We start from the raw sequence: 14678 nt of genomic DNA, 5'->3' as shown, positions 1-14678 counted from the left end.
TGATGAGGGGGTCACTTTATCTCTGACAAACCCTAGCACTGAGGTGGTTAGTGATGGGCTGGGGTTAGAACAGACCTGTAGTAGACCCACATCTGCAATGCCCGCAAAGAGTGAAGTGGCTCAGCATGATGAAGTACCTGATGCTGAAGAAACAGGTGGAACTCTGAAGAGGCAGAGTGTGGGTGGGCAAGAGACCCCATCTGAAAATCTAATTAAAGAGGTGATGGTGCGACATGTGATGGCCAAAAGAGAGCAGGACCATGAGATAGAGCTGCTTAAAGAAATAGTTGAGCGAGAAAGGGTCATGAGATAGGTGATTGAGCACAGAGTGGGTGATCTGGAAAAGGAAGTCGCTGAGCTCAGAGGTCACCTGTCAGCATGTCAAACCATAAATAAGGCCGTATTAAAAGATATGGAGGTGCTCAGAGAGGCCCAAGAGAAGAATCAGCAGGAGCTTCTCCAGAGAGAGGTTGAGCATCGCTGCTTGGTAGAAGAGCAAGATAAAGTTCTCCAAGAGCTCAAGACAAAGGAGACTAATCAACAGCTCCAGAAATCCACAGATGACCAGGAAATCGAACTGTTGCGCTCTCCCGATCTGATCGCGGTGAATGAGAATAAGCTGGAGAGGCTGACCAAAGAACAGGCCTCCAAGGAGGAAGAAATCCAGCAAGGGAAGTGCCACACAGATGGCCGAACAAAGGTCATCGAGGTCTTGGAAAACTGCGCTGACGCTAAGGACGAGGAGGTCCAACGATATGACCAAGAAGGTGAGACTTCGATCTTCAAGTGCGTAATAGACATACCCAAAGACATGCAAGAAGCGTGTGCCAGTGAGGAGGTGCATGAAGTGTTTAAAAAGGCGGTCGACGCATGTAGGGTGCACTGGGCACCTGAGACCCATCAACTGGTCATACTGTCCACTAAGGAAGTCACAGTGAAGCGGGTGGCTGTCCTGAGAGAGATGCATCTACAATGCCTCCGCACAAAACAAATGATCATGTTGAAGAATAAGGAAGCCGCTCGACGTCTGGAGCTAGCAAGAGAAGCTCAAGGTCGGTTGGGTATTGTAGAAGATGTCGTGCAAGTGCCCAGAGGTCTGGTGGGGAAAGTCTTTGGAAGATTTGGCAAGGTGATGCAAGAGATGGTGAATAGGTCCGGTGTTATGAGAGTGAGCATTCCGGCTGATGATGAAGCCCAGGTCGTGGGTGAAGATGGGATGATTCCATTCCTTATCGTCGGATCCATGGAGAGCCTTGGGAATATCCAAATGCTCCTGGTGTATCGTGTGGCATACCTGAAACAGATAGAGCAGCTAAGACGTGAGAGGGAGCAGATCAATATAGAGCTGCAAGGATTGGCAAACAGGTGGCCACCACCATCAACTCGTGGTCTAGAGAGGCAAAGAGGTTCTCTAAAGACTGGAAGTCCTCAAGCAGAAGTTAACAGAGGATATAGAGGTAAAGTGAAGAGCTGCTCTCCGAAGAAAGACAATAGGAGAGATCAAGAACCGAGAGAGAACCGAAGGTGGTCAGATGGAAGAGTTAGAAGTAGTGACTCCTCAGTTAGTTCAGGGCTCAGTGACCTAAGCGGGAGATCCTATAGCAGACGAGATGACAAGGGGTCATCGTTGTCAAAGGATGTGATGGAAAGGGATGACGAATGCTGACGAAAGGGTTCAATAACAGGCCCTGACTTAGACAGACGGTTTGACTGTCAGGGACGACTGAAAGGGGTCTCTAGTCGGTTTAGGACAAGTGCCAAGCCCCACGGCTTTAGGCAGAGGGGGAAGGTATGTAGCGTGGCTAAAGGTCATGTGATTAATGGACGGTATGTATCGTAGAGGTGGTTTGTCACCGTATTGCGCAAAAAAAAACGCCAATGAAAGTCTATGGAAGCCCCAAAAATACGGATTACACACGGACCAGCAGTGTGAATTGCGAGAAATACGCAGCGGTGTTAGAGAGAAAAGCCGGCAATTCAGTGCGGTGTACAGTAAAATCACACTGACAGCTTACAATAGAATAGGTAGAATAAATGTGTACACATAAAATAGTTATATATATACTGTAGCGTGGCTAAAGGTTATGTGATTAATGGACGGTATATATCGCAGAGGTGGGTGGCCCTGTGATGGAAGCCTGGGTATGTTTTGCTCAAACAGATCTACTGCTGAGGGATTTGTTTACATTTGGAAGGCTTCCAGGTGATTGGAGAGATGGGTGGGTTCAGTCACCTACAAACCCACCCTAAGAGGCGTGTTTGAATACCTAAGATGGTTTTGTGTTGAAGGACCTGTGGTGATGTCACACTCACCTGACTGGCCATGTGACAGGTATCTGGGTGTGGTTACACTTATGTAAAGAGGTGTGTGTAGCCCATGTGGTGAGTGTGTTTGGGAGTCTGCAAGAGTGGACAGACTTCCATGTGTCCTGGCTGGACACTGCAGAGTGGCCTGTGTGTTGGACGGTTCCACGTGGGGACAGTCGTCCTGAACAGCACACAGAGACCATATTTAGGCTGGAGAGCCTACGTGCTGGACATAGCACAGCCTGTATGCCTACAGGTCTGAGAGCGGAGCTCTAATATGGACATTGAGGATTCAACTGTCTGAAGTAAGACTGTTTACCTGTTGTTCCTGTTGCTATGTGATTTATGGAGCAATAAACCTGTGAACTTTTAATGAAACGTGCCTCCAGAGTGTCATCCGTCGCACCTGAGCGAGTACAATCCCTACAACAGGGGTGTCAAACTGCATTCCTCGAGGGCCGCAAACCATGCGTGTTTTCAAGATTTCCTTAGCATTGCACAAGGTGCTGCAATCATTGTGTGTAAGTGATTAAATTATCACCTGTGCAGTACAAGGAAATCCTGAAAACATGACCTGGTTGCAGCCCTCCAGGAATGCAGTTTGACACCCCTGCCCTACAATATATATATGTCAGTGAGACACATATATGTATATATATTATTATTTCATACAGCGCGAGATAGCAAAAGCCGGCAATTGAATTACCGGCTTTAAAGCTATCTCCTTCCTAAACCCGACATGATATGAGACATGGTTTACATACAGTAAACCATCTCATATCACCATTTTTTTTGCATATTCCACACTACTGTTAGTAGTGTGTATATGCAAAATTTGGCTGTTCTAGCTATTAAATTAAAGGTTTAAATGGCGGAAAAAATTCGCGTGGGCTCCCGCGCAATTTTCTCCGCCAGAGTAGTAAAGCCAGTGACTGAGGGCAGATATTATAGCCTGGAGAGGGTACATGGTTATTGCCCCCCCCTGGCTAAAAACACCTGCCCCCAGCCACCCCAGAAAAGGCACATCTGGAAGATGCGCCTATTCTGGCACTTGGCCACTCTCTTCCCATTCCCGTGTAGCGGTGGGATATGGGGTAATGAAGGGTTAATGCCACCTTGCTATTGTAAGGTGACATTAAGCCAAATTAATAATGGAGAGGCGTCAATTATGACACCTATCCATTATTAATCCAATACTAGTAAAGGGTTAAAAAAACACACATTAATAAAAATTATTTTAATGAAATAAAAACAAAGGTTGTTGTAATAATTTATTCTTCACTCAATCCTTCTGAAGACCCTCGCTCTGTAACAAAGTAAAAATAAACCAACAATATACATACCTTCCGAAGATCTGTAACGTCCCACGATGTAAATCCATCTGAAGGGGTTAAAATATTTTGCAGCCAGGAGCTCTGCTAATGCAGCTGCTCCTGGCTGCAAAACCCCAGGGAATGAAGGTAATGTAGGTCAATGACCTATATTTACCTTCATTTGCGGTGAGGCGCCCTCTGCTGGCTGTTCCTGGAGCGTGGGAACTTTCCTAGAAAGCTCCCAGGCTCGAGTTCATATGAGGGCGCCCTCTGCTGGTTGTCCTCATATGAACTCGAGCCTGGGAGCTTTCTAGGAAATTGGCCTGTATGCTGATGATGTTATTTTATCCTGTGTCAACTTGGAGACATCATTGACAGCTATTACCTTGGAACTCGGGGAATTTAGCAATGTGTCATTCTACAGATTGAATCCCACGAAGTCTTTGTTGTTTCCGGTGGCGGTCCCATGCGCGGCCAAGTCGAAAATGGAGGCTGAGTTTCCATTTAAATGGGTGACAGAAGGTATCCCGTACTTGGGAGTTATATTGACGGGCTCTGAACAGATTGTCGAGAAGAATTTCTCTAAATTGATCTCACAGGTTAGGGCACAGCTTGACCACTTTCACATAGTTATGACATCCTGGATTGCCAGGATTAATGTTTTCAAAATGATGAGCCTGCCTAAAATACTGTATCTCCTTAGGTGTATCCCATAAAAAATCCCCAAACGTTTGATTTTGAAATTACAAACTTTGACATACGATTATATTTGGTCACACAAAAAATCTAGAATCTCTAGGACCTTGATGTACTATCCGTACAAACAGGGAGGGCTGGGAATGCCGAACCTCATGCTGTACCATAGAGCGGCCACACTAACTGGACTTAGAGACTGGTGGCAGGCGGACAAAGATCATAGATGGCTCCAAATAGAAAACTACTATGCCAAAACTAGATCTACCCGCACGATTCTTGAGGCTGAATCTATCGCAATCACTGATTATTCCCCTACCTTACCAACCATGAAAATCGCGCTCCACTATTGGAGGACACTGGTCCCTTCTTTGATTAAATTATCTCATGATTCCCTATCTTTAAAAGCCATTGAGACACACATCCCATTTATTAATCTCCAGCCTTGGGTTGATGATGGAATCGTAACATTACGGCAGATATTGGGTACCACTGGCCTTGTTCCTTTTGACCGCTTGGCCTCCAACTTCCCGAGTGTCCGGAGATATTTCTATCAATATTTGCAGATACGTCATCTACTTCATAATTCCCCAAATTCGCCTTTCTTCAACTCCCATTTAAATAACAGGGTTAATGGTTATTTCTTGCTACCTGACTCTGGCCCGAAGAGAATTTCAATATTATATAAAGCCTTAAACAACCCAGCAGAAGATGTTAAACTGCCGTATATGATCAAGTGGGAACAGGATCTGGACTTCCTGTCTGACCCGATAGATTGGGAGGAGGGAATGGGTGAAGTATTACGGGTGTCTGCCTGCATCAATCATCTCGAAGAATTGAAAAAAGTACACCTTAGATGGTATCAATAACCGGTTCAGGTGGCTCACTATGACCCTACCGGGTCGGACAAATGCTGGAGGGGGTGCGGTCACAGGGGAACTCTGGTGGTCGTGTCCAATTCTTCAAACCTGGTGGAGAGATATGGACCTTTTAATCACACATACTTCGAGGTACACATATTCTAATAGCTGCCTGGTTATTAGTCGCCTCAAGATGGAAAGACACTAATTCTCCCAATATTAGTGAATTAATTAATAAACTTAATGTCCACTGCCAATATGAACTCGCCTTGGCTCACTCCATGACTGCCAAAACCAAAAGACAAAATATTTGGCACCCTTGGTTACACAGTGGTCATTCCTCTATTGATCCGCACCACCTTGTTTGACTGTTTACTTGAGTGGGAATAAGTAAGCATAATTGACATGTCTGTTTTTGTGTTGGTAATATTCTTATTCTGCCACAGTTTGCCAGGACCCCTTGTCTATAACTGAACTGCTAGATATTGTCTTGTGAATGCCTATACTCTTTTCCTCCCCCCCTACTCCCCCTACCTTACCTACCCCTCCTCCCTCCCCCCTGCTTCTTTCCCATACTTCCTACTTTCTCCTTTCTGATTGGTTTTGTTTTTCTCCTTATTTACTTCTGGTCATTTTTAGCTGACCTCTGTTAACCCCTTTCTGACATCAGACGTACTATCCCGTCGAGGTGGGGTGGGCCCCTATGACCACCGACGGGATAGTATGTCATATGCGATCGGCAGCGCTCATGGGGGGAGCGCCGCCGATCGCGGCCGGGTGTCAGCTGCTTATTGCAGCTGACATCCGGCACTATGTGCCATGAGCGGTCATGGACCGCTCCCGACACATTAACCCCCGGCACACCGCGATCAAAGATGATCGCGATGTGTCGGCGGTACAGGGAAGCTTCCCGTAGGGAGGGGGCTCCCTGCGGGCTTCCCTGAGCCCCCCGCAGCAACGCGATGTGATCGCGTTGCTGCGAGGGTCTTACCTCCCTCCCTGCCTGCTCCAGCTCCGGATCCAAGATGGCCGCGGATCCGGGTCCTGCAGGGACAGAGCAGGCACTGTGAAGCCTGCAGCGCTGCAAGTCAGATCAGTGATCTGACAGAGTGCTATGCAAACTGTCAGATCATTGATCTGTGATGTCCCCCCCGGGACAAAATAAAAAAGTAAAAAAACATTTTTCCAAATGTGTAAAAAAAATATATATATATTCCTAAATAATGAAAAAAAAAATATATATCTTATTCCCATAAATACATTTCTTCAGCTAAATAAAAAAAAAAACAATAAAAGTACACATATTTAGTATCGCCGCCTCCGTAACGACCCGACCTATAAAACTGGCCCACTAGTTAACCCCTTCAGTAAACACCGTAAGGAAAAAAAACAAAAACGAAAAAAACGCTTTATTATCATACCGCCGAACTAAAAGTGGAATAACACGCGATCAAAAAGACAGATATAAATAACCATCATACCGCTGAAAGCATCATCTTGTCCCTCAAAAAACGAGCCGCCATACAGCATCATCAGCAAAAAAATAAAAAAGTTATAGTCCTCAGAATAAAGCGATACAAAAATAATTATTTTTTCTGTAAAATAGTTTTTATCGTATAAAAGCGCCAAAACATAAAAAAATTATATAAATGAGGTGTCGCTGTAATCGTACTGACCCGAAGAATAAAACTGCTTTATCAATTTTACCAAACGCGGAACGGTATAAACGCCTTCTCCAAAAGAAATTCATGAATAGCTGGTTTTTGGTCATTCTTCCTCACAAAAATCGGAATAAAAAGCGATCAAAAAATGTCACGTGCCCGAAAATGTTACCAGTAAAAACGTCAACTCGTCCCGCAAAAAACAAGACCTCACATGACTCTGTGGACCAAAATATGGAAAAATTATAGCTCTCAAAATGTGGTAACGCAAAAAATATTTTTTGCAATAAAAAGCGTCTTTCAGAGTGTGACGGCTGCCAATCATAAAAATCCGCTAAAAAACTCGCTATAAAAGTAAATCAAACCCCCCTTCATCACCCCCTTAGTTAGGGAAAAATTAAAAAAATGTATTTATTTCCATTTTCCCATTAGGGCTAGGGTTAGGGCTAGGGTTAGGGTTAGGGCTAGGGTTAGGGCTAGGGTTAGGACTAGGGTTAGGGCTAGGGCTAGGGTTAGGGCTAGGGTTAGGGTTGGGGCTACAGTTAGGGTTGGGGCTAAAGTTAGGGTTAGGGTTTAGATTACATTTACAGTTTGGAATAGGGTTGGGATTAGGGTTAGGGGTTTGTCAGGGTTAGAGGTGTGGTTAGGGTTACCGTTGGAATTAGGGTTACGGGTGTGTTTGGATTAGGGTTTCAGTTATAATTGGGGGGTTTCCACTGTTTAGGCACATCAGGGGCTCTCCAAACACGACATGGCGTCCGATCTCAATTCCAGCCAATTCTGCGTTGAAAAAGTAAAACAGTGCTCCTTCCCTTCTGAGCTCTCCCGTGTGCCCAAACAGTGGTTTACCCCCACATATGGGGTATCAGCGTACTCAGGACAAATTGTACAACAACTTTTGGGGTCCAATTTCTTCTCTTACCCTTGGGAAAATAAAACATTGGGGGCGAAAAGATAATTTTTGTGAAAAAATATGATTTTTTATTTTTACGGTTCTACATTATAAACTTCTGTGAAGCACTTGGTGGGTCAAAGTGCTCACCACACCTCTAGATAAGTTCCTTAGGGGGTCTACTTTCCAAAATGGTGTCACTTGTGGGGGGTTTCAATGTTTAGGCACATCAGGGGCTCTCCAAACGCAACATGGTGTCCCATCTCAATTCCAGTCAATTTTGCATTGAAAAGTCAAACGGCGCTCCTTCGCTTCCGAGCTCTGTCATGCGCCCAAACAGTGGTTTACCCCCACATATGGGGTATCGGTATACTCAGGAGAAATTGTACAACAATGTTTGGGGTCCATTTTCTCCTGTTACCCTTGGTAAAATAAAACAAATTGGAGCTGAAGTAAATTTTTTGTGAAAAAAAGTTAAATGTTCATTTTTATTTAAACATTCCAAAAATTCCTGTGAAGCACCAGAAGGGTTAATAAACTTCTTGAATATGGTTTTGAGCACCATGAGGGGTGCAGTTTTTAGAATGGTGTCACACTTGGGTATTTTCTATCATATAGACCCCTCAAAATGACTTCAAATGAGATGTGGTCCCTAAAAAAAAATGGTGTTGTAAAAATGAGAAATTGCTGGTCAACTTTTAACCCTTATAACTCCCTAACAAAAAAAAATTTTGATTTCAAAATTGTGCTGATGTAAAGTAGACATGTGGGAAATGTTACTTTTTAAGTATTTTGTGTGACATATCTCTGTGATTTAATTGCATAAAAATTCAAATTTGGAAAATTGCGAAATTTTCATAATTTTCGCCAAATTTCCATTTTTTTCACAAATAAATGCAGGTAATATCAAAGAAATGTTACCACTGTCATGAAGTGCAATATGTCACGAGAAAATAGTGTCAGAATCACTGGGATCCGTTGAAGCGTTCCAGAGTTATAACCTCATAAAGGGACAGTGGTCAGAATTGTAAAAATTGGCCCGGTCATTAACGTGCAAACCACCCTTGGGGGTAAAGGGGTTAACGTACCTTCACACATAACGATATCATTAAGGATATCGTTGCAACATCACGGTTTTTGTGACGTAGCAACGATCCTGCTAACGATCTTGTTATTGTGTGACAGCGACCAACGATCAGGCCCCTGCTGGGAGATCGTTGGTCGTGGGGAATGATCAGGACCTTTTATTGGTCGCTGATCACCCGCTGTCATCGATGGATCAGCGTGTGTGACGCCGATCCAGCGATGTGGTCACTTGTAACCAGGGTAAATATCGGGTTACTAAGCGCAGGACCGCGCTTAGTAACCCGATATTTACCCTGGTTACCCGGGTGCTGCAGGGGGACTTCGGCATCGTTGAAGACAGTTTCAACGATGCCGAAGTCTTTCCCCTGATCGTTGGTCGCTGGAGAGAGCTGTCTGTGTGACAGCTCCCCAGCGACCACACAACAACTTACCAACGATCACGGCCAGGTCGTATCGCTGGTCGTGATTGTTGGTAAATCATTTAGTGTAACGGTACCTTTACTTTTATCACTGTTTGACTGCACTGTATTGTTATGGAAATCTTCAATAAACACGAATTGATAAAAAAAAATAAGCTTCGTGAATGTGGTTGAGATGTGCAGTTTTTAGAATGGTGTCCCACTTGGGTATTTTCTATCATATAGACCCCTCAAAGTGACTTCAAATGTGATGTGGTCCCTAAAGAAAATGGTGTTGTAAAAATGAGAAATTGCTGATCAAATTTTAACTTGGGGGTTAAGGGGTTAAAGTGAACCTGTCACCCCAAAAATCGAAGATGAGCTGCAGCCACCGGCATCAGGGACTTATCTCCAGCATTCTGTAATGCTGTAGATAAGCCCCCGATGTATCCTGAAAGATGAGAAAAAGAGGTTAAATTATACTCACCCATGGGCGGTCTGGGTCCGATGGGTGTCGGGGTCCGGTCCGGGGCCTCCTATCTTCTTATGATGACGTCCTCTTCTTGTCTTCACGCCGCAGCTTTGGCGCAGGCATACTTTGTCTGCCCTGTTGAGAGCAGAGCAAAGTACTGCAGTGCGTAGGCGCTGGGAAATGTCAGAGAGGCCCAGCGTCTGCGCACTGCAGTACTTTTGTCTGCCCTCAACAGGGCAGACAAGAAGATAGGGGGCATCGGACCCGGACCACAGCGGGACCGCCCCTTGGTGAGTATAATATAACCTCTTTTTCTCATCTTTCAGGATACATCGGGGGCTTATCTACAGCATTACAGAATGCTGTAGATAAGCCCCTGATGCCGGGGGCCGCAGCTCATCTTCGATTTTTGGGGTGACAGGTTCCCTTTAACCCATAAGCAATGGAAACTTAAAGAAGCGAATATACTCTACCATGGAAAGCATGCGTGTGCCCAGAGAGAGACAAGGAGGGGCTAGAGATTCTATGTATCTTTTTCTTTAATAACCTGGTGCCAACACATTTATCCTTCTACCACCAATAGTGGCATAATAACAGCCCTGCAGTTGGTTAACATCCTTCATCCAGTGCGGTAGCGCACGTAACCCGGGTCTAATTACATCTTTGTCCACAATTATATCGTAAGATTACACTAGAAACATATGCCTTTCAGCGCAGTAGGACTTCCCACAAGCACTGTGGATTTATTCAGTCCTCTCCACTGATATTATACATCTATTAAACTTAAGGGCATGATGCCAGACTCTGTAATGTCCACACATATCGTTCTCACATCGCCCACACACGTGACCGCGATGACGCGTGGCGTCACGTGATACAGATCACCCGGCATTTAACCAGGAAGTAAACGCCGGCGACAGAGCTCGCACACAGCAGAAGCGCTGACTCTCCTGACCAGCTTACAGGTACTACACCGCCTCGCACTACAGGAGGATTTCTATTAACATCTAATGGACATTACACTTAACCTTGGTTCCCATTGTAAGAGCGCAGGTCCCTGGCGAATACCATCAGTATCCCTTGGACATATAGCTCTGATTATATCAGACCGTAAGCACCAGATGAAAAGCTTTCTACCATGACACATGGTGTACTTTTCTCTTGGCTCCACAAATTAACAGCATGTTCCACACAATACTGTGATTTTGACTATATTCATATTAACCTGATGTCATTGCCATCTCATACTTAAGGATCATGCAGCGATGCAACATAAGCATGTGTACTAACATTCTCATTTTTGCAACCATAGCAAATACAAAGAGCTTATAACTACATCTGATTTCCCTTTTTACGCACCTTAAATCTCCCTTTGTGACACTCATACTCGAGGAGAAAATATTCCACACCACTGAACCAGGCGCTATTGGAACTTCTCTTTCCTCTACCGTGGAGCACTCTTTTTTCAAGTATAGTACTGCACACCATTTGAGTTTTCTAAGTCTCTTTCACACTTCTGTCTTGCAGCTCCCATCGAGATACGTCGTTTTTTGAAAATACAGGATCCTGCAAATTTTTTTGCAGGATCCTGTATTTTCCCATAGACTTGTATTAGCAACGGATTGTGATGGATGGCCACACGTTTCGTTCGTCGTGCACTGGATCCTGTGAAATTTAGCTGTACGTCGTCTGGAAAAAACGTTCAATGAAACTTTTTTTGTCTGCAGTGGAAAAACGTGCCACGACGCCTCCTGCGTCATACGTCGTTTCATAGAATGGGAGCCTATGGACGCAGGATCCTGCGCTCACTGTGAAACGCAGGCAGGTACGGACTGGGGCTGAAATTCAGCCCTGGCCCTGGCATTTGAAAACACACACAGGCCCATGCCATCCCCATCCTCAAGCACCAGATGGGATATATCAGTAATATAATGTAGATTGCGAGCCCTCGCGGGCAGGTTCCTCTCTCCTCCTGTACCAGTTATGACTTTTATTGTTTAAGATTATTGTACTTGTTTTTATTATGTATACCTCTCCTCACATGTAAAGCGCCATGGAATAAATGGCGCTATAACAATAAATAATAATAATAATATTACCATGGATGGAGGCAAGCAAGATTTACTACACGACCATTGTTTCTAATGTTACCCGTGACCTGCTGCTAAGTGACTGAGTCAGCGACTTTGTGCTCCATCATAACTCTTAGCAGTATGGGTATCTTGAGAACACTGATTCTTTTAACAACATAGCAGACAAGGCAGCCCACAACCAGACGGGCCCTTCTGGCACTTGCCAGAATTGCCAGATGGCAAGTCCGGCCCTGAACGCAAGTATTCAGTGACAGATCCTGTTTTTCCATCTGAGGATGCCTGGAAGTATTTTCCAACTCTCTCTCGACATTACACACATTTTACACTATTTTCGCAACATCCGTTGATGCGTCACTTCACTGCATAGCGACGTACCCCAACCGACGGAAGTGTGAAAGAGACCTTAGATCAAATGCTACATAATATACCGCAGCGCTTATATAATGTTGACAACCTGATGCTTTCTTTCTTAGAACATGGTTATCGCAGCAGCAACCATAATGTTTGTTTTTTTTTTACATATATTATTAGATGAGACTACTCTTATTACATATAATTACTGTGCATTATTGACAGATAATTTACATTTATTTTCTATGTTTTCTTTTCACCCATATGTAAATTTTCTCACTTGTACAAAGATTGTTCTGATGAAGGTCCTTGTTGGACCTAAAACATTCAACTTATTGTCTGGATGCATAATAAATGTGCCAAGTTATTTTGAACTGTGGTGTATAATGTCACTGGTGATCACTGAATCACCTGTGCACTGATTCTATATACAGTACTCCTATGTATAGTGTTACTGGTGATCACTGTATTACCTGTACATTAAATACAGAGCTCCTATGTATAGTGTCACTGGTGATCCCTGTACATTGACACTGTTTACAGAGCTTCTGTGTATAATGTCACTGGTGATCACAGTATCACCTGTGCACTAACGCTATTTACAGTGCTCCTATGTACAGTATTACTGGTGATCACTGTATTACCTGTACACTATATACAGAGCTCCTATGTATAATGTCACTGGTGATCACTGTATTACATGTACACTGACACTATATACAGAGCTCCTGTGTATAATGTCACTGGTGATCCCTCTATTACCTATACTGTACACTGACACAACTGGCTTATTTCAGCCAAACCCTATCCACCTACAGGCGCGACCACAAATAGCAAGCTCATAACATGAAGTGATACTAGCGCATGGCCATGTGGCCATGCAAACCTTTTATAGCTGCAGCAGCTTCAGGACCTTCCTCGAGGACCAATGGAAGCTGCAGTAGTACCTGAGCATGTGACCCCCCGACCTCCAATGAGAGGTATTACCTTGGGCATGCTCAGAAGGGAAAAAGCAGTACTTAGTCCCAGAGACGTCTGCTCGACGCTGTCCAGTACTGGCTACAATGGCTGAGCCTGGGAAAGCAGCAGAAACCATCCGCACAGTATCAGGCTGAGCCAGACGCTGGGACCGTCGGACCGACGTCTCCGCTGAGGAGGCTCCATTGCGGCTGGAGAAGAATGGGAGACCGCAGCGGAGATGGCCCGAGATCCCCCCTGTGCAGAGGCAGGAACTCGACCCCTAACATTACCCCCCCTCCTTGGGCCTCGCTACGCTCGAAGGCAGCAATGGGCAGCGGAGCTCGAATATTCTCAACCGGCTCCCAGGACCTGCCCTCTAGGCCATAACCCCTTCAGTCCACCAAATAAAACTTTTTCCCACATACCACCTTGCACCCCAAAATAGCGTTCACCTTGTAATCGTCCGAAGATGAACCCGATGTCCTGGCAGATGACTCGGAAAACCGGAACGTGTACGGGCTTTAAGAGGGACACATGAAAGGTGTCGTGATACCTAGGCGTGGAGGAAGGGCCAGACAGTAGACCACAGGATTAACCTGTTCGAGGACCTTGAAAGGTCCCAAGTAGTGAGGAGCAAAGTTAGTGGACTCAACTCGCAGCCTGATGTTATGGGCGGAGAGCCACACTAAGTCGCCAGGAGCAAAGGGCGGAGCGGGGCGCCGATGTGCATCGGCGGAGGACCTCATTCTCTCCTTGGAGGCCGGATGGCATCCTGAGTGCGGTCCCAAATGTCCCGTGCCTCCACAGCCCAGTCTGCCACCCTGGAGTTGGCGGAAGACATGGGCATAGGCACAGGAAAATGCGGATGCTGACCATAATTAAGGAGGAATGGAGTCTGACCAATGGAGTCAGTTATGGCGTTGTTAAGCGCAAACTCAGCCCACGGTAGCAAGGATGCCCAGTCATCCTGCCTGGCAGAAATGAAATGTCGCAAATATGTGACCAAGGTCTGATTGGTCCTCTCTACCAATCCATTCGTCTCGGGATGATATGCTGAAGAGAGATTTAACTTAATGCTGAGTAAATGACGCAAACTGGGGACCCCGGTCACTGACAACTTTGTCCGGCATACCGTGTAAGCGGAAAATGTGTCTTATAAACAACACTGCCAAGGCCCGTGCAGAAGGTATCCGTGGAAATGGCATCAGGTGCACCATTTTCGAAAAATGGTCGGTGATAACCCAAATGATGGTGCAACCACGAGACTTGGGTAAGCCCACCACAAAGTCCATCCCGACCATCTCCCAGGGCCTGTCTGCCACCAACAGAGGATAAAGTAACCTAGCCGGCTGTTTTTGGCGCAGAAGACACACGCCCGAACATAGTCTCCGACGTCACGGGTCATATGCGGCCACCAGTTCGTCCTCGCCAATAGCTCAGATGTTCTCTTGGTCCCTAAATGTCCACCCACCCTGGATGAATGAGCCCAAGAGAGAACCTCCGGTCGCAAATTAGTAGGTACAAAAGTCTTGCCTGGGGGCACCGACTCTAGCGACACCGGAGCCATGATTCTCAGAGGGAACAATAAGCCG

The sequence above is a fragment of the Ranitomeya imitator genome, chromosome 2 (genome assembly GCF_032444005.1).
Source record: "Ranitomeya imitator isolate aRanImi1 chromosome 2, aRanImi1.pri, whole genome shotgun sequence".
Taxonomy (NCBI): domain Eukaryota; kingdom Metazoa; phylum Chordata; class Amphibia; order Anura; family Dendrobatidae; genus Ranitomeya; species Ranitomeya imitator.
This window is presented reverse-complemented; position numbering follows the sequence as displayed.